Source organism: Rana temporaria, chromosome 1, assembly GCF_905171775.1.
Source record: "Rana temporaria chromosome 1, aRanTem1.1, whole genome shotgun sequence".
Lineage (NCBI taxonomy): Eukaryota > Metazoa > Chordata > Amphibia > Anura > Ranidae > Rana > Rana temporaria.
In genome coordinates this window covers 209081223-209102152 of record NC_053489.1, presented here as the reverse complement: position 1 = coordinate 209102152, position 20930 = coordinate 209081223, and positions in this window count along the sequence as shown.

Genomic DNA, 20930 nt, shown 5'->3' with positions numbered 1-20930 from the left:
GTTATCCCTCCTGACAGTGCCACCCCCCTTCCTGCTGCTTGAATAACCTGTATGCACCATCTGCGCTGCCTCCTATTGTAGTGTCCCCCTCTGTGTATGATTTATAAAAATAAATGCTGCAAATACCTAATTTCAGAGTGGAGATCACGATCACATGACCTCCTTCCCTCCTCCTCCCCTCCCAATTGACGTTAGTGGGGGAATTTTGGCTTTGCCCGCTGCATCTCTCACAGGAGAAAAGGAGAGACCTGGCCGGTCATGTGACCGCGATCTCAGCTCTGAAATTAGGTATTTGCAGTATTTATTTTTATAAATCACACACAGAGGGGGACACTAAGATAGCAGGCAGTGCTGATGGTGCAAACAGGTTAGAGTGGCTTAAAGCAGAGTTCCACCCATTTAAAAGTCATCAGCTACAAAAAAAAATACCTGTTGGTTTTCTATAAATTCAGCAAACTCCTAACTTCCTGTTTATTTTTTCTTTCCTGAAGTAAAGAAAACCTCCCCCTTACATTCTAAAATGAGGAGGGAGTTTTCTGTAGTCCAGCAGCAAATATTAGGACAGTGCTGACCAAATGTTTTGTACAGGTTTACTTTAAGTCAAGCGTTCCATAAATTGACTAAAAGCTAAATTTGAATAGTTGATGTTTTGCACCTATTAATACTTCTGACTATTATTCACTGTGGAATTCTGATGGGTGTCTATGTAAATGTTTATACATTAAAGGGTTAGTAAAGGTTCTTTTTTTTTTTAAATAACAAACATGTCATACTTACCTTCACTGTGCAGTTCAGTTTGCACAGAGTGGCCCCGATCCTCATCTTCTGGGGTCATTAAGGTGAAAAAAACGGGAAGCTTTACAATCCCTTTAAGTACATAACATATATGCTATGGAGTTCAAATTTCAGTCCTGTCAGAATATTTTTATACATTTCTAAAACCACTACCTTTTCTATATTTTAATAAGAGTTTCATTTATTCTAATATAGATGAAAACATTATTTTATTTTACTAAAACTAGAGAGTGCAAAATCCGCAGCAGCTCTGCACAGAAACCAACTAGCTTCCAGTTTTTTTTGTCAAAGCTTAAAGTGGTTCTGAAGGTTCGGTTTAAAAAACAAAAAAAACAAACGTCATACTTACCTCCGCTGTGCAGTTGGTTTTGCACAGAGTGGCCCCGATCCCCCTCTTCTGGGGTCCCTCCGCGGTGCTCCTCCTCTTCTTGCGTGACCCGTCGGAGAAGCTCTCTCCTTCGTGGACACCTGTGCGGGGACGTTGCCGTGTCCTGCTGCTGCGTCCGTAGACACAGACAGCAGGACCCGGCTCTGCCCGCTGGCGCCCGCATCATTGGATTTTATTGACAGCAGCGGGAGCCAAAGGCTGTGCTGCTATCAATCTATCCAATCAGGACACAAGACACCGGCAGGAGCTGTTGTGCTTGTTCCCGTTGTGGGAATAACGGGGCTCAGGTAAGTATAAAGAAGGCTTGGGGTGCTGCTACAGCACAGGAGGTTTCTCACCTTAATGCATAGAATGCTTTAAGGTTAAAAACGGTGAGGGTTTACAACCCCTTTAATTAAACAAGTTAGAAGCTGATTGGTTGCCAATTATGTTTTTACAATTTCCTTTTCTTGTTCGCGTGTTAAAAAAAAAAGTAAAAAAAAAAAAACACTTCTGAAAATGATATTGACCCCCTTTTAAAAAACCAACCCTTTTAACATACTGAGGTTCGTGTAGTTCAACCGAGAAAGATGCAAGTGATGTAAAGGAAAAATATCACAAAATGTTGGGACAACATTTATAAGTGTAAAACATAATTTTATTGCAAATTCAATATCAGCTGTTTTTCCCATTTATACAAATGCACTAGTTAGTTTCTCTTCTAATTGTCTTCAGTAAAATCGAATTAGTTCGATTTTTCCAATTTATAAAGATTTTCTGCAGTTTACTGGAGTTCAAATTGTGCTGATAATTATCACTCTAATGTTACTCTGATCTATTTCAGTGGCAGGAAGCTAGAGAAATAGATTTTCTCTCATATTGGAGTACTTTTTTCTATTTTGCCTTATTTTTTTCAACACTCTGTGTTTACCACTCTTTATACTTCATATCAACATCACAAATACCCATGTCAAACTTTTATATATTAAAGGAAAAAAATATATAATTTTGCACTGACATCAAGCAATATGTATGGGAAGTTCAAAGCACTTATTTTTGTAAATTCGTAGATCAACCCAGTTTTCCGCTTGTTTGCTTCTGCCCCACCTCCGGTGCCACATTTGGCACCTTGGGGGGGAGCCAAAAACAGGTACCCGTCCCCACTTCTAGGAGACCTCACCGCAGTGAGATTCCACGGACGTTCAGCCCCCTCCTCCTTCCTCCGCCGCCGGGCTAGTTAGAAAGCACGCTTCGTGCATGCGCAGTAGGAAACCGGCTGTGAAGTTGAAAGGCTTCAATGCTGGTTTCCCGTGCTATGAATGGCGGCGGCAGCACCTGAGAGCCAATCGGAAAATCGTCTGGGGTGCCGACATCACGGGATTCCTGGACAGGTAAGTGTCCTAATATTAAAAGTCAGCAGCTTAGGGGGATGGGTTTAAAGGTCTATAGAAATGCTAAAGCAATTTGAAAGCCCCTGTCATACATTTTTAACTCTTTTAGTGAATTGTTTGCTTGCAAAGTGTTAGCAATAAAAAACTAAAGCCTCGTACACACGATCAGTCCGTCCGATGAGAACGGTCTGAAGGACCGTTGTCATCGGTTAACCGATTAAGCTGACTGATGGTCCGTCGCGCCTACACACCATTGGTTAAAAAAACGATCGTGTTAGAACGCGGTGACGTAAAACACAACAACGTGCTGAAAAAAATGAAGTTCAATGCTTCCAAGCACGTGTCGACTTGATTCTGAGCATGCGTGGATTTTTAACCGATGGTTGTGCCTACTAACGATCGGTTTTGACTTATCGGTTAGGAATCCATCGGTTAAACTTAAAGCAAGTTGGCTTTTTTTTAACCGATGGTTGAATAACCTATGGGACCCACACACGATCGGTTTTGACCGGTGAAAACAGTCCATCAGACCGTTGTCCTCTAGTTAACCTATCGTGTGTACGAGGCCTAAGAGTCAGTTCACATAGGGGCAACACGACTTCCAGCACGACTTTGGGAGGCAACTTGGACACGACTTGAGTATGAATCATCAGGCAACTTACAAGGCAACTTCAAGTTGCCTCCAGGACAGTACAAGGCAACTTCAAGTTGCCTCCAGGACAGGAGGCTTTCCAGTGGCCAATCAAACAACAATCAGCTCTGTGGGAGGGAGGGGTTTGTCTGAGAAATGTATGTTATCTTCCTGTATTGTTGCTTTAGTTAAAGTGGATGTGCCACTAAAAAAAAATATTAAAAGCCAGCAGCTACAAATACTGCAGCTGCTGACTTTTAATATTAGGACACTTACCTGTCCTGGAGTCCAGCGCCATCCGCAGCAAAGGACGAGCGATCGCTCGTCACTCTGCTGCTCCCCCGCCATCCTCAGTGAGGGAACCAGGAAGTGAAGCGCTCCGGCTTCACTACCCGGTTCCCTACGGTGCAAGCGCGAGTTGCGCTGCGCCGCTGATTGGCTCCCACTGTGCTCTGGGAGCCGAGTGTTTCCAGAGCACAACAGGAGGTCACGTTCTGCCCGCAAAAAAACGAAACTGTGTGGCCGGAAGTGGGTGCAAATACCTGTCTTTAGACAGGTATCTGCATCCCCCTTCCCCCTGAAAGGTGTCAAATGACACCGGAGGGGGGGAGGGTTCCGATCAGCGTGAGTTCCACTTTAGGGTGGAGCTCCGCTTTAAGACAGTGATCAGACATCTGAGGCAACTTCCATTGAAATCTATAGGTACAAGTTGCCTACAAGTTGTCTAGAAGTCGGATTGAAGTAGTACAGGAACCTTTTCTGAAGTCTGAGCGACTTCAGTAGTGTACATTAAGAGCTCCATTCACTTCCATTGATTTTCTCAACCACACGACTTGGGATGACTTGGGGAGACTTCAAGTCGGATCCCAGGTCGCCCCTGTGTGAATCGGCTCTAAGGAGAAATTGGATAATTTTTTTCACACTGGGTTTTTTAACCCAGGACACTGCAAAATACATCTTATGTGAGTTAAGCAAACTAATTAATTTAAGGTAAACCATATAGGCTCTAGAGTCTTTATTTCCCAATCATGTAAATAGCAAATGCCAAATTCCTGTTCATTTTAAAAACTCACTCATGTACCTTGCACATGGATAATTGGAGTGAACATGTGGGTAAGTTGTTAGCACTTCTGCCTGGCAGCACAAGGGTCATCAGTTTGAATCCCAACCATGGCACTACCTGTCTAGAGTTTGCTTGTTCTTCCTGATGGGTTTCCATCCACACTCCAAAGACATGCTGGTAGGTTAGTAGGCTCCTGTCTAAATTAGCCCTAGTATGTGTGTGTATGAAGGTGAGTTAAGGACCTTAGATTGTAAGCTCCTTGAGGGCAGGGACTCATGCAAATTTACAATATATGAGACTTGATGACGCTATCTAAGTACCTGTAATAAAAACATTTTTTAACCAGGCCCAATATTCTTATTGGGATTGCCTTTCAGGGATCACCTTTATGCCCTGTACACACGATCGGTCCATCCGATGGACCGATTTAATCGGTTAACCGATGAAGCTGACTGATGGTCAGTCGTGCCTACACACCATCGGTTAAAAAAACAATCATGTCAGAACGCGGTGACATAAAACACAACGACGTGCTGAAAAAAAACGAAGTTCAATGCTTCCAAGCATGCGTCGACTTGATTCTGAGCATGCGTGGATTTTTAACCGATGGTCGTGCCTACTAACTATCATTTTTTTTCTATCGGTTAGGAATCCATCGGTTAAATTTAAAACAAGTTGGCTTTTTTTTAACCTATGGATAAATAACCGATGGGGCCCACACACGATCGGTTTGGTCCGATGAAAACGGTCCATCAGAACGTTCTTATCGGTTTGACCGATCGTGTGTAGGCGGCATTAGGTGTTCCTTGAAAATTGATTTCTTCCAGGAGGTCTATGCTATCTCCACCTAATAAACTATACCTTTAAGCTGGGTGTAGATGGATCAAAATGGGGCCAGTTCAGCAGAGGCTGGCCAAAATTGCAAATCTGTGGCTATTCCCATTCCAGAGGAGTTGACCTAGTGATCAACTCCCCTGAAACAGGACTGTTGAAAACGTATGTTTAATCACTGATCAGTGTATTCTGGCAGCAAAGAAGTCCCACTGTCAGATTACAGTAGTGCAGCAGGGAGTATTCCTTCAGCCACCTCGATTGTTTGGCTTGGGAAATCCGTTCATTTTGTTTTGGATAAGCTAGGTGGCGGATCAAAAAACCTGAATCATCTATGGCCAGCTTTACTGTCTCATCTCTCACAGTTATTACATTTTGTATCTCTTGACCTTCCCTTTTAGGTTGTAAGCTCTTGCTAGCAGGGTCCTTTAACCCCCCTTGTATTTAATTGTATTGTAATTGTACTGTCTCCCTTTATTTATAAAGTGCTGTGCAAACACTGCTGGCACTATGCAAGTCTTCTATAATATATATATATATATATATATATATATATATATATATATATATATATATATATATATATATATATATACCTGCTTAATTAAGGGCTTGTTTACACTTATGACAAGGACAAGGACACTCCTCTGAACAGCGATCTGTGCTCGGATAATTTTATTAGATGTGTTTGACAAGTGATGGGAAGACAATATGTTGCCTTCTCATTGTATGTTTTAACCAACCAAATTGTCACAGTAACATGCCGCCTATACAACAGAGCGAGGCTCCATTCACTTAAATGTGTGATGCCGCGTACACACGGACGTTTTTTGTGATGAAATTAAACGACGTTTTAAAAAACGTCATTTAAAATGATCGTTTGTGGGCAAAACTTATTTTTTTGTGTTCTGAAAAATGACCAAAAAAAAATTCGAACATGCTTCAATTTTTTATGTCGTTTTTCAAAATGTCATTTTTTGTGTAATTTAAAATGATCGTGTGTGGGCTAAAACGACGTTTAAAACGATGTTTTTAAACCCGCGCATGCTCAGAAGCAAGTTATGATGCAAGCTTGAATGGAACAGAGTGCTGCTGTACGTGCTGAACGTAACCGCGCTTTGCTAGAGCATTTTGAAAAAACAATGGTGTGTAGGCAACGTCGTTTTTTTAAAATGAAGTTTGAAAAACGTCGTTTTTTTTCATGAGAAGAAACGTTTTTTTACAAGACAAAAAACGACCGTGTGTACGCGGCATTATATTCAGTTTAGTCATGTGGTTTTTTTTTTTCTGCTCCCTAACCATAAACAAGCCCTTAAACAATAAGGGCCAGATTCACAAAGAGTTACGCCGGCGTATCAGTAGATACACCGACGTAACTCTCAATCTAAGCCCGTCGTATGTTTAAGTGTATGCTCAAACTGAGATACACTTAAACCTACCTAAGATACGACGGCCTGCGCCATCGTATCTTAGGGTGCAATATTTCCGCTGGCCGCTAGGTGGCGCTTCCATTGAGTTCAGCGTAGAATATGCAAATTAGTAGATACGCCGATTCACGAACGTACGCTTGCCCGTCGCAGTAAAGATACGCCGTTTCTGTAAGAGGTATGCCGGCGTAAAGGTAAAGCTGCCCCCTAGGTGGCGTATCCTATGTTAAGTATGGCCGTCGTTCCCGCGTCGAAATTTTGAAATTTTACGTTGTTTCCGTAAGTCGTCCGTGGATGGGGCTGGACGCCATTTACGTCCACGTCAAAACCAATGACGTCCTTGCGACGTCATTTAGAGCAATGCACGCCGGGATATTTTAGGGACGGCGCATGCGCAGTTCGTTCGGTGCGGGGACGCGCTTCATTTAAATGAAACACGCCCCCCTACCCGCCGAATTTGAATTCCGCCGGGTGATTTACGCTACGCCGCCGCAACTTTACAGGCAAGTGCTTTGTAAATAACGCACTTGCCTGAAAAACTTGCGGCGGCGTAACGTAAATCAAATACGTGAATCTGCCCCTATATGTTATTTTTTTTTTATATTTTTCATTAAGGGAAAATGTAAAAATGTAAAAAATTAAAATAGCCAGAGCAAAGTGTGGGAACAGCCACAAAACACTTTTCACCTTTAATTTTATGGAACAATTGAATAAAAACTTTAGTTTTTGTTGCCTTTTCTTTAAGAAGCCCTAAAAATTGTGTTTTATATATGTGTTTGTGCCAAATAATTCAGAGCAAAAAAAATAAAAATGAATACATTTTGACCTCATATTTTTATCACATTTTAGTGTGCCACATAAATAAAAATATAAAATGAAAAGCATATTATAAATATAATGAAAATCCTAATGCAATGGACACAAGAAAGATCTACATTAAAACATAAAAATATAAATAAACACAAAAATGGTTAAAAGAGTCCAAGGTTAATAATAACAGGTGGTCACTTCGTGTTGTCACTCCATCAGACATGCAAAATTTGAACAGACATGACCCTATCCCAGATGGTTTTGTGAAAAGGAAACATATTTCCTATGAGCATTGTAGGGGGACAACATAGATGAAGAGTGTAGCACAGGCAGGGAAAAATGCTACGATGTATGCATTTTCCCTGTGTTGCCCCCACATCTCCATGTGAATAGAGCTTGTGATCCTCATAGGGATAACAGATCCCTTTTTTAATACCATGGCTAAGATGCTTTCTGTTCCATTCAATGCTAGTTAAATGGAATGCAACAGGAATATGGTGAGACATCTACCCATGTTTATGCCTTCTTACTTTCTCAAATTAAGCCAAATGTGAGTCAAATATCATGACCATTTACGTGCAATCAAAAAATAGCACCAACAAAAAATTGTTATAAAAGTTTTTATTTCGTTTTTTATGAAACAAATTATTTGGAGTAGTCACAAATAATGTTTCAGAGTGTAGTTCAACTAAGATTATTGACAAGATTAGAAACTGCAGTTGTTGTTGTGAAAGCTGGCACAGTGGTACATAAGGATCTGATAATTTACACAAATTCATATTCCTGCTTGCCAGGGTCCATGCACACTGGCTTAAAAATTACTGCTTCTATAGGAGATTTGTTTTTTGCCTGTAGAAGCAGCTCAGTGTTATCCTATGTGCCCATGCACATTAGGACAATTAGAGGCATATTTTAGTCTCAGGCCTCGTACACACGACCGAGAATCTCGTCGTAAAAGAAACATAGTTTTCCTCGACGAGTTTCTTGTCAGGCTTGTCGAGAATCTTGTCAAGCTTTCTTTGCCTACACACTGTCAAGACAAAATCTCGTCATTCTCAAACGCGGTGAGGTACAACACGTAAGACGGCACTATAAAGGGGAAGTTTGATTCCACTGGCGCCACCCTTGGGGCTGCTTTTGCTAATCTCATGTTACTGCGTGTTAAGTAAAAGTTTGGTGAGAGACGATTCGCGCTTTTCAGTCTGTTACAGAGTGACGAATGTGCCATCTCCATCACGAACGCTAATTTTACCGAAGGTGCGCTCCCGTCTCATAAGTTTCTTGATGGATTTTGTTGAGGAAAACGGCCGTGTGTACGAGGCCTCAGTGTTTAGAGGCAGAAAAAAAAAACCTTCTGGATTTGACCTTTCAGGCAGAAAAAAAAACGCTACCCTCTCCTGTACAAAAACCCTCTATATGAGCATTTTTCTGCCAAGGGTACTGACATTTTTTTAAGCTAAGTTTCAGGGAGCCTAATGCTAGTTTTAGAATGTTTTGCATGCACACAAATATAAAGGTTTGACTTTACTTTATGTAACTGAAAAAAATGCTTCTAGGTATGAAGTAATGCCTGCAGTTTTCCTCCCCTATGATCAAGTCTCAGTTTATTATGATGGGTAAAGCTACAACACTTCCCGATAGTGTCAAAGTTTTCCAACTTGCTTTAACCTACCACTTTCTCCTACTGGTCTAGTACTTTAATGGGTTGCCTCATCTGTCGGCGCATCTGTGCTTGCAAAAAGACAGGGAAGATTTCAGACCTCCCTGGTAGTATTCTTTGCGAGTGCAAGGGAAACACCACAAATGCGCAGATGGACAGGGAACCTTGTAAATGCGCAGATGTAGGGCTATTAACGGACCTGAGCCCTGCAGCACACCTGTGCACGTGTAGGGTGTAGCGAGAAATTCTTGCCTAGGTGAGAATTGATGAAATGCTGCTTTGCAGCACAAATAAAGCACTTTTAAAAAAAGTGATTCCATTTGTGAGGAGGCAGGGCAGTCCAATATGCCCTTTATTGTAAAGGTCTACTTTGATAAATAATAAAATGCCTCTGTTTAAAACATGTGTAGCCCAGTTTGCAGCACTGAGAGAAAAAATATCCTGTGTCTGGCTATAGAGGAGACTTTTACACAGACACAGCTACCCAATACATCCAGCGGCACCATCAGGGTTACACATGGAGCTCCAGTCCTGGATTTTGTGTCCTGTGAGTAAAGAATGACGACTACCACATGCACAGGAACCACCATGGACCCTATCACGACTACCTAGTGGTGTAGAGAAGGAAAACAGCCAACCAGGTCTGAGTGTAGTTCTGGAGTTGTCTGGGAAGAATAACAGATTTGTCTTGCAGTGATGGTCTTAGTTCCAGAACAGCAGGTGTCTGTGTTGGACCATAAAGTGGACCAGGCAAACTCCTGTACCTATATACTGTTAGAGTGGAGAAGAGGAATCCCAGCCTGCTTCCGAGGGGCTAATCTACAGTTGACTAACAATGTTGTGGCTCATCTAGTTCAGCTGAGAGTGCCAGATACCCACCCAGAGGTCACAAGTCAGGCAGCACTGACAGAAGGGACTCCTGTATGAGCACCTATGGCTGTGATAGAATAGAATTCATTGCCACTCTGTTAGAATTTGTGACAAAGTGACAGAATTCATGTTTACGCTGGGTTCAGTTACCCAAAACTGAGTACCTTTTTAGGGGACCGGTCAGTACCTGCAACTGAAGAAGGCTATAAAGAGTTTAAGGAAGAGGCCTTACCCAGCAAGATTGCACCACTTATAATTATCCCTCAAGACAAGCTTGGAAGAGCAGAGAAGGCTTCTGACCTAATTTATCAATTCAAGAATACTTATCAGAGGGAGGGCGAGAAGTTGTCTGAATTGATGTGGTGCCTCGACAAGATACTGTATCTGCTGTTGCCGAAGAAAGACATAGACTAGGTATATAGATGAAGTTCTGGTGCTACAGGTCTTAAGGGGAGTTCAGGCCTTTAGATCTGATCCCATTAAACTGAAAACACAAGGTAATGGTGGAATCCTGAGATTCCCCCTAATTAATCAGAACTGTGTGTGAAGAGCAAGCCATGTTAGAGGACAAAAGAAAAGTCCATGGTCAAAGCCTACTGGGTAACAGGGTGGCTAGTGTAGTTGTGGTTAACTCATATAAAGCTGCACTGAAGGTAGAAGTGTCCAAATTAAAGGAAATGGTGATTCTGCTGAGGATCAGTGAACAACTTGAGAAGATAAAATAAGCTACTCTTCTTGAGTGGTCAGCAGATTCAGTGACCTGCTACAATTGTGGAGGTGTAGGCAACTACAAACATGAATGTCCAAGTTCACTAAAGGGGGTAGAGCACTGGCAGCGGCCACATGTTACTTCCTATGTCAGCCAGCTTCTGATCATGTTGTGATGGAAGAAAGAGTGACAGGCCTGAGACTTTTAAAACGTGCTTCATTTGACACCATAAAGAGAGAAATGGACATGTTTGTTTCTTTATCAAGTCACATTGTTCAAGAGCGAGATGCCCATAACTCTCCAAAACATTGACAAAAGTATTGCTTTGGCTACCATGGAAGAAGAAAATAAGTCCAGTTGACAATCAATACTACCAGAGTCCCTGACTATTTGATAGGCCCTTTCACTGTGGTGCCAGTGCTGGAGGAAGGGACCTACACAAGAGCCCTCCTTGACTTATGTGCTCAAGGGACTTTTGCGCACTTGAGGCTTCTACGTTGTACAACAAGCGCATGAAGTATATGCCTCTGCAGAAGGTGGAGGACATTGTGTGTTTTCAGTCACCATGGTCCATGAGAAGATCTATGTGATGAACACAGGTAACTGCTTGCTCCTGTCACCTCCAGTTGTGATTCTTTGGTGAAAAGGGTGCTTCTCCTGTTGCGGTCAGTGAACAAGTATATGACACAAGAGAAAGATAAGAGGTGTCTTCCATTCCGCCAGTCAAGGAGAAAGTAACGACCCCTCAAACAGCCTTGCAGTCCTAAGAAGAACCCACTGAAGGAGGTTAATCAGAGTCCAAGCAGAAGAAAGCCAAGAGATCTATACAGCCTTCAAACATATTAACCTATGACTTCCTAGGCCAAGGTTTGGAAGAGACTGTGTTCACAGCACAAACGTCCCAATGGATGCCAGTACTTTCCACTACAGCTTTGGTAGAAAACTACTCAAACCCACTTACTGACACACCTTGGTTAAATATTCCAGTGCCTGCTCCCTCTGCAAGGCAATTCCATATAGCTTGACCTCCAGGGTCAAATGTGCATAATGTAAATGTGTTCATTTAATGTGCTGTTTATTTTTCTCTGGTTGTTATGCTATGCCATATATTCCCCGGTCATGCCCTGCTGTTACTTTGGGGACCAAGGACTTTTAGTGGTGGGAGTTTGGATTCTGTGTTTGGCAGCAGATGAGACAGTTACACAGCCACAGCTACAGGAGGGCACACTTATTGTAAAGCTGTGTATAGCCAGTGTTAAACATGCCCTCTACCCAAGAGGAAGGAACACAGAATGAGGGCTGCAAGGATTGTGGAGGTGTAGTTTTGACTGACTGAGCTGGCCTGGTGAGCTGGAGGGAAGAAACTGAAAATCCCACAAGGCACTAGGGAAAAGAGGAGAGCTGGCTTTTTGATGTGGAGGCTGTTCTGAGAGTGCACAACAGGCTGCTACAGACCACTCACCTTTGCACCTGAGAGGGAGAGAGGCACAGTTATAGACATTCTGGGACATCAAAGAGTACTCCAGATATTGATAGAGCTTGCTGCCTGATCAAATAAGAAGGAAGCTGCAGACACAGACTTACTGTTTTTTTCCAGTATACAGAGGGAAATCACCTGCTAACACAAGAAGTTGGTGAGAAGCCGCTGGCAAAATCCACATTATGCTTTGAAAAAAAGGTGGACAGTGTTGCCTGCGAGTACCACAGAGCCAGTGTCATCAATAGTGCCTAAAGGACATTATACTGAAGCGCTCTGACAAAATTGGTCCACAACAAGCTAGCCAGCGTAAGTGCGCATATTTCAGATGGCTGAACTGTTAGAGTGGCGCAATTCTCCTTAAATAGGATTGCACCAGTATAGGGTTTGGGAAAAGTTGCTCTCTACACACAGTGCAGTATATTTCCCTCTACTGTCCACCTATTTGCAACATATTCCTTGCTATAATTTAACCATTTGCTGTATCATTGCTGTTGTTTTATATATTTTTGCTCCTGCGGTACTGCATGTACATCTTCAATGAATGTTCCCCACATTACTTCAATTAATGTTCCCCATAGAGTATGCCTTGACGCAGCCTGCAGCTCACACAGGTATTTGCAAATACATGCAACTAAACCTCTGTTTTTATTGCCTACAGCTAGACAGATTAATTTGGTTTAGTGCTTTTTTGGTTGGTAGCTTTGAGCCTGGCTATTATGGAATTTTTTTTCATATTCTATATATATATTTAATCGCATACTGCTAAAAACGCATCTCATTTAAAGTCCCAAAACCTCCCCCCCTTCTATCCATTTACAGGGATGGAGGCCTGCGGTAGTTCTATCATATGCCTCATGTAAAGTCTCAACCCTATCCCCCTTTTTTTAACACTATCCACTATCCAACACTATTCCACTCCTGATGCGTTTCAGGAGTGGAATAAAGTGCCTCCACAGATCTACCACCGACAGTTAATTATGCATTTTCATTTTTTGACTAGCTGACCCAGGTTGATGTAGTCCGCCTTTAGCTTGGTGGTATTTTGGTTTGGTAGGCATGTTTGGTTCCACTCTTGCATTTCTTTTGTTTTTCCAGAGCTCTTTTTTGCTAGACCAACTATAAGTAGGGGCGGGTTTAGGTGATCACCTGCCCCCTATCTATTGATTAGCACGCTTGTGCTCCTATTTAGGAGACTTTAAAATTCATAGTTAGGCCTTGACGCGGCCTGCAGATCACACAGGTATTTGCAAATACATGCAACTAAACCTCTGTTTTTAATGCCTACAGCTAGACAGATTAATTTTGTTTAGTGCATTTTTGGTTGGTAACTTTCAGCCTGGCTATTATGGAAACATTTTTTATATTCCATATATATAAATCGCATACTGCTAAAAACGCATCTAATTTAAAGTCCCAAAACCTTCCCCCCCTTCTATCCATTTACAGGGATGGAGGCCTGTGGTAGTTCTATCATATGCCTCATGTAAAGTCCCAACCCTATCCCCCCTTATTTTAACCCCATAGAGTATGTGGTGCTATTTCCAGAGTTGTTGGCAAAGAAACAGGGGGCCCAATACATCTAGCAGCTCTTTGGGTGTAAGCCCTACACATTGTACAATTTAAGCCGTTAAAAATAATCACATAAAACAGTGATTCGGTAACGGATTTGTTTGTGTAGCTGGTAGCGTTTTTCTGTTAGCGTTTTTCCTTAACAAATTAAATGTACTGTTGTTATTAGCGGAATGTATAGAGATACTTAACAACTGGTTTAGTATTTTTGCCGCTCTCCCGACTGTTTAATTTACTTATCGGTTTAGGTACACAACTCAGCATGTACCTTGAACCTGTTTTGCTCTTTATCTACTATGTAATGACCCTACAAACCTTTGTTTTTGAGAGAAAGATTTGAAATGCAACCTAGAGATTTCCCAGGCATAATCTAAAAAGTAATTTCTCCTTTTTAAATATCTCATATGTATGAACTAGCTATTTAATTTTAATATACATTTTTCAGCACACAGCTCTTTTTTCCATTTACAGGAATCCCACACCTGGTAGTTTCACTTCTCAAGCTGTACTACTAAATAAAATGAAAATATAAATGACAGGTCCTTCTGGGACAGTGCTATTGAAAGAGATGCAGTAAGTAGGCAGACTGAGGTAGAGACATCGTCTTGTCTGAGCTTCAGCTGGTGAGTGATTCCCTGATCTACTTTGAAACATCCTTTAAATGTCATGGAGGGTTAGTAGAGCATAGGGAGAAAAATTATAGAATGAGAGCAACTGGGGATCTTCAGCTGGTAAACCGCAGGACTAAGACCCCTTTCACATTGAGGAGTTTTTCAGGCGGTACAGCGCTAAAAATAGCGCTGCTATACCGCCTGAAAAACTCCTGCACTGCATACTCAATGTGAAAGCCGGAGGGCTTTCACACTGAGGCGATACGCTGGTGGGAGAGAAAAAAATCTCCTGCCAGCAGCATCTTTGGAGCGGTAAGAGGAGCGGCGTGTATACCGCTCCTTCCCATTTAAAACAATGAGAAACCGCGGCAATACCGCCCGCAATGTGCCTCTGCAGAGGCGCATTGCGGGCAGTATTAACCCTTTATCAGCCGCTAGCGGGGGTGAACGGGGCCTTAAGTCCACAGACATGAGATGGCGGCTGCACAATTTTTACCTGTGCTCTCAATGATCACATGTCTGTGGGGCTACCAGACACCTGTAGGGCATCTGATCGTAGAATGGCAGTCAGACACATTATAAAAACAGTTTTAGCCCAGGTTCACACTGGGCTGCGGGAGTGGAGCCGCGCGAGTTCAGCTGAACTCGCACGATTTCACTCCTGCTGGCAGTCCTGATTTCGGCCGCGATTACAGAGACATCTGCACAGATGTCAATGTAAATCGCGGGCCAAAATCGCAAAAAGTAGTACAGAGGCTACTTTTTGAAATCGGTGCAGCGCCGCAGATGCAGCATCGCACCACCGTTCTAATCGGTGCGATGCTGCATCTGCGGCATTGCACTGATTTCAAAAAGTACAAAGTACATTGCACCGGCATTGCACCGATTTCAAAAAGTACTAAGTACATTGCACCATTTCAAAAAGTACTAAGTACATTTATAAATGGCATGGTAAACATGGCGTTAAAACAAGCTCACGGCTGCTGCAGCCATAAGCTTGGTATTGATCTTTATAGACAGAAATTGTCTCTAATATCTGGGCGGCTCCAGATCGCTTTTACAGGGCTCCAAAGGTGACACCCTCCCCTCGAGATCGGCGCCCGTGGTGGTTCTCAGGCTCTACCATTCTTTGGGGAGCCCATGACCACAGTAAACAGCGGTATCTTAAAAAATGTTTTTACATTATTTATGGGTTTACAGCTGTCATTCAGTAGCTACTGTAGCCAAGGATGCAGCTAATCAAGCATGGCATGTGCTTGATTATCTGCAGTGGAGGTCAGGAGAGAAATTGGGGCTCTAATTGCACCACATGTGATTTAAGTAAGAGCAATAATTCTAGGTCCATAATTCACAGTTTACACTAACCCAATAACCTGTACAGGGGTTGAAAGTGTCACCTAACAATAATATTGGGTACCATAATTTTTCGCAATTTTACAGGTGCATGCAATTTTAAGCTTTGACTTGTTTGGTCTCTATTTACTCAAAGTAACCCAAAATAGTTTTCAATATAATAAATTTTAGTGTACGTTTCTTCAAAATATACTTTTGATTAACAGTGATGCAAATGCTGTGCCACATAAAAAAAAAATACAACTTATTATTGCAGTGTTTACCTTAAATGTTTTGTTAGAATTCGATTTTTTTTTAATAAGCGGGCCCTTTTATATTATTATAATAAAACATTTTCATGGGTCCCCCCTTCCTTATAATGGTTCCATATATTATACACACAACAACCCATGGGCCTGTTCCAGTTGGAGAATGTGTGTGTTCCCTGGAATCACTGAGTTTCTCAATTAAAATTCCATACATTTTCTGTGAGCATGTGTCCTTTTAAAACACAGCTAGAGTGGGGAAAAGCAGCGGAATTATAAAATTTTTCCATAGGCAATGTTTTTAAAGCCTTTACAACTCATCAATTCAGAGTTAACAGTGAGTCGAACTTCCTAGAATTATTGCTCTCACTCTGGTGTGTACGGCAATGCCTAATATCTGTAGAGCAATTATAATTGTCATACGTGAGACCCCCCCCATGTGTGCACTTGTGTTTGTAAGTGCGTGCATATGGGGGTGTGGGACTTTACAATTTTTGGAGGTAGAGGGGTGTAATTATTTTTATTATTATTTTAAAGTAACTTTTTAAACTTTTTTTTTTATAAATGTATTGCTATTACAAAGGGGCTGATAACAGTCCTGTTTCCCCAGCTGCAGCATTCTCTGGAAATTGCTCTGATCATCACAAGTGAAGCTGGGGAATCTGGCAGTGTGTTTAGTAAGCAATCTTGGTTACCAGTCAATGGTTACCTATCATGTGATCACCATGATTGCTTGCTGATTACAGACAACCTATTGTAGAATTTCCATGATGCCTGTCACATTGTATCTCTTCTCATTCACAGAAGCTACAGCTATAGGGAGACAAAATATGTATATCAGTCTCATGCCGCGTACACACGATCATTTTTCGGCATTAAAGAAAACGTTGTTTTTCATCATGTCCAAAAAACGAAAATTTTCCAACTTCATCATTAAAAACGACGTTGCCCCCACACCATCGTTTAAAAAAAATTATGAACAAAGCGCGGTGACGTACAACACGTACAACGACAGTCTAAAGGGGAAGTTCTATTCGACTTTGGGCTGCTTTAGCTGATTCCTTGTTAGTAAAAGACGATTCACGATTTTTTGTCTGTTACAGCGTGATGAATGTGCTTACTCCATTATGAACGGTAGTTTTACCAGAACGAGCGCTTCCATCTCATAACTTGCTTCTGAGCATTGCCGGGTTTAAAACGTCGTTTTAGCCCAAAACGAAATTTTTTAAAACAACGTTAAAAAATGCAGCATGTTCGAAAAAAAATAATTGACGTTTTTCAGAAACTGAAAAAGGATGTGCAGCCCACACACGATCATTTTAAATGACGTTTTTAAAAACTACGTTTTCTTTCATCCCGAAAAATGATCGTGTGTACGCGGCATCAGTGCAAAAAAGTGTTGACAACTAGAATAAAAAATAAATAACATTATTAAAAATAATAAGGCTACTTTCACACCAAGGTCACGGTATCGCTAAAGCTCTGCTCATTTTAGTAGCGCTTTAGTGCTGTTTAAGCAGATCTTTTCGGGCGCTAACGGGGCACTTTCAACCTTCCGCAAGCGGTCGAAGAAGGGGTTAAAACCGCCCGTGTTGCGGTGCTTCCGAAATGCTTTTAGATGTGCCGTTTCAATGGGCAGGGAATTTTGGGAGCGCTATATACAGCAATCCCAAAGTGCCCCAAAGATGCTGCTTGCAGGACTTTTTTCTAACGTCCTGCAAGTGCACCGCCCCAGCGTGAAAGCACTCAGACATTCACATTCGGGCGGCATGGGAGGCAGTTTTCAGGTGCTATTTCTAGCGCTAAAACCCCTGAAAATTGCCTCGTGTGAATGGAGCCTAAACTAGTATGATAGGTTATCTTAGGTTAGTTAGTGAAAAGGTCAGTTGATGAATTAGTTAATTAGTGATAGGTTAACTATTGTATCATCAGTGAATTACAGCCCTTAAACCTAGAGCACAGTACTGGAAAATGACTATTATCTAGAAATCTAAAATAAACACACTTGCTTATAAGCCATACAACACTAATATATGTGTTTGGAGTCCATGTATATATTATTATTGTAATACAAATGTATATAGCGCCAACAGTTTGTACAGCATTTAACAAAATACAATACAGTTACATACATATGGTATGAAAAGCTGTTACAATGTTCTTATTGAATCAAGCCAGTGCATACCAAAATTTGGTTTAATCATGAAGGTTTGATGACAACTGGAAATTACAAAGTCAAAGCATACTGATGCTATTATTTATGTCAAGCTTATTGAAAATTCCATACATTTCCCTGAAACTGTAAAGGGATTTTGTTTTTGGACTTTATGGAGTTAATTTACTACAGGAGTATATCTACTCTTCTAGTTAGTAAACCCCTTTTTATGAGCACAATAATTTATGTGGTGTCCTTAACGATTATCAAATTTTATGAGTACATTTTTGGAATTGTGCCTAATATTTCCTATGTTTGTGTAAAATCTGGTGTGTTTTTAAGTTAAACTGTATTCTCTTTCCCATCCGGCATACAGTGTTCACTTATCGCAGACCCCACCATGTTAACACGTTTATTCTTAAAGGGGTTGATTTACTAAAGGCAAATGGACAGCTTTGCAAGAGAATTGTCCTCATAGCTTAGTAAATGGGTAAAAATCAGATGCAAGGGGAAAAAAATCAACCATAGTGCATGAAAAGCCCCCATTTATTTTAATGTTGGAGAGAGTAGGTCAGCATTAGAAGCCCTGGCAAGTTTTTTTTTTTTATTGCTGTCTGTGCCCCTGGTGGGTATATTACCTCTCTCTATTTGTCTTTGTAACCATTGTCCCCAAGATAAAAAGTGATTAGAAATAAAAATAGAAAACTTTACAGTTCAAAATGTTCCAAATGGGACACAGAAATTAGAACTCAACTGACCTAATTGTCTGATCTATCTACAACTAAAAAGGGCTTCTATTAAAGGGGTTTGCGGTTTTACCTTTTTTACTATCACTGTTGTAACTATTATGGCTAGACTGGCAAAAGGCTCAATAAGTGTCACTGCCTGTAGTGTATACTATCACATAAGTGTATGTCACCCCCTTATACTAGTGTTTAATGTTATGTAAAAAAAATAAATAAAGATAAAAAAAAACACATATTTAAATAATTTAAAAAATAAATAAAGATTCTCCACACACATACCGTATACATAATTTACAGTTAAAACTGTTCAACACATATTAGGTATCCTAACACATGCTGGCGGTAGAATAATAATGTTAGGAATATTTTTTTTATTGTTTAAAAAATGCACAATTTTGAGGTTTGATTTATTTGTATTTATTGTCCCAACCCAGTTTAGTCTTTAGTAGTTAATTTAACGTGTAATTTAATGTGTAGATTATAATGGGTTTTGTGTATATTTCCCAAACATCTACAGCATAAGAATGGAACTACCATCTTTATTACACGCACACACATTTTTTTGGTTGGGGGGGGGGGGGGTCTTAGCCACTTTGTCAAAGCAGAACACGGTAGTGATGTAAGGGCGCACTTATAGAACCAAACCATAGAGCACAGTGGGGGACTGGATAACTAATATACCCAGAAGTGTCAAATTCTAAAAGATTGTCTTTTTAATACAGCAATATTTGGTAGCATGGGTAGCAGGAGAGGTAAGGACTAATGCCTTGTACACCCGACCGAGGAACTCGACGGGCGAAACACATCGTTTTCCTCGTCGAGTTCCTTGTTAGGCTGTCGAGGAACTCGACAAGGCAAGTTTCTCCATTCCGTAAAGGAAAAAGAAGACATGCTCTCTTTTTGGCTCGACGGGATCCTCGACCGTTTCCTCGTCGAAAAATGTACACACGACCGGTTTCCTCTGCAAAAAAAAAATCCCAGCAAGTTTCTTGCTGGTTTTTGTCGTGTGTACGAGGCCTCAGCCAAAAAGAGAGCATGTCTTCTGCTCCTCGTGTGTACGAGGCTTAACTGTCTTTTTTTGCAGAGGGCAATGTATGATTTTAAAATCTGGTATTAGTGCATATCCAGGTTAATTTACACATGGTAAAATGAATAGTAAAATAGCATATTTTAAAACTAACAAATGACTTAATATATTATTTCAGTTAGTAGAGTCAAATTACAAATTTCTGACCATTTAAAGTAGAATGGGTCCTAACTGGATTATATCCCAAAAATATGTTTACTGCTGTGATCATTTATGACAATAATCAATAAATGGGCAAACACTGATGTATTTTTAGCAAGCACAATTGTTTTTGTTTGTTTTGTAGTTACACTAGATTTGAATGTATACAAAGGACAATATACACATACACACTTACTAACACAACTGAATAAAGTTGGTTGAGGATTTTTTTAATGTTGGATTGCTATTGCCTCTTCTACCTCCTTATGAACCTCTGGAACTGTCTCTGAATGACTAGTTCTCAGCTCCATGCTTTGAGTACTGTCTTTCAGTGCAAAAACATGTTAGGGTGATAAATTCTGGTATAATTATCGGTGTGTCAGGTGATAGATATCCTTAGGGTAGGAATACGTTTAGAGGATATGCTAATATGTATCTTAAAGAGGATCTTCACCCTAACAAGAAACAAATGTAAAGTCTGCAGGTACAAAAACGGTAGCTGCTGCCTTTAAAAAAACACACACATACCTGTCCCAGGATCCAGCGATGTCCTCACCCGACTCGGGTCTTTTCCCTGTCTTCGGGTCCAAGTGCTGGCATCTTAACTGTGGGCATGCCGACTAGGACTTTACAGCCAGCTGTCCACTGCGCATGCCTGAAGTACGCTGCACCCTGTAATGGTCCCGCAGTCTCATAGGACCTCTGATGTCTGAAATTCCGATGCGATCGCCTAGTCGGAGCAGACGTGGGAGCGGGTACCTGCTCACCCCCCCCCCAACTAAAAAAATATTCTAAATATGGGAGAGGGGGAGAAGGAAAGGGAGAATTTTCCCATTTTGGGTGAAATTCTGCTTTAATCCAAAATAAAATTATATATATATACAGGCATACCCCGCTTTACGGACACTCACTTTACGTACACTCGCGAGTACGGACATGCCCGCGAGTGTACGTAAAGTGTCTCACAAGTACAAATATTCCCGCGCCGT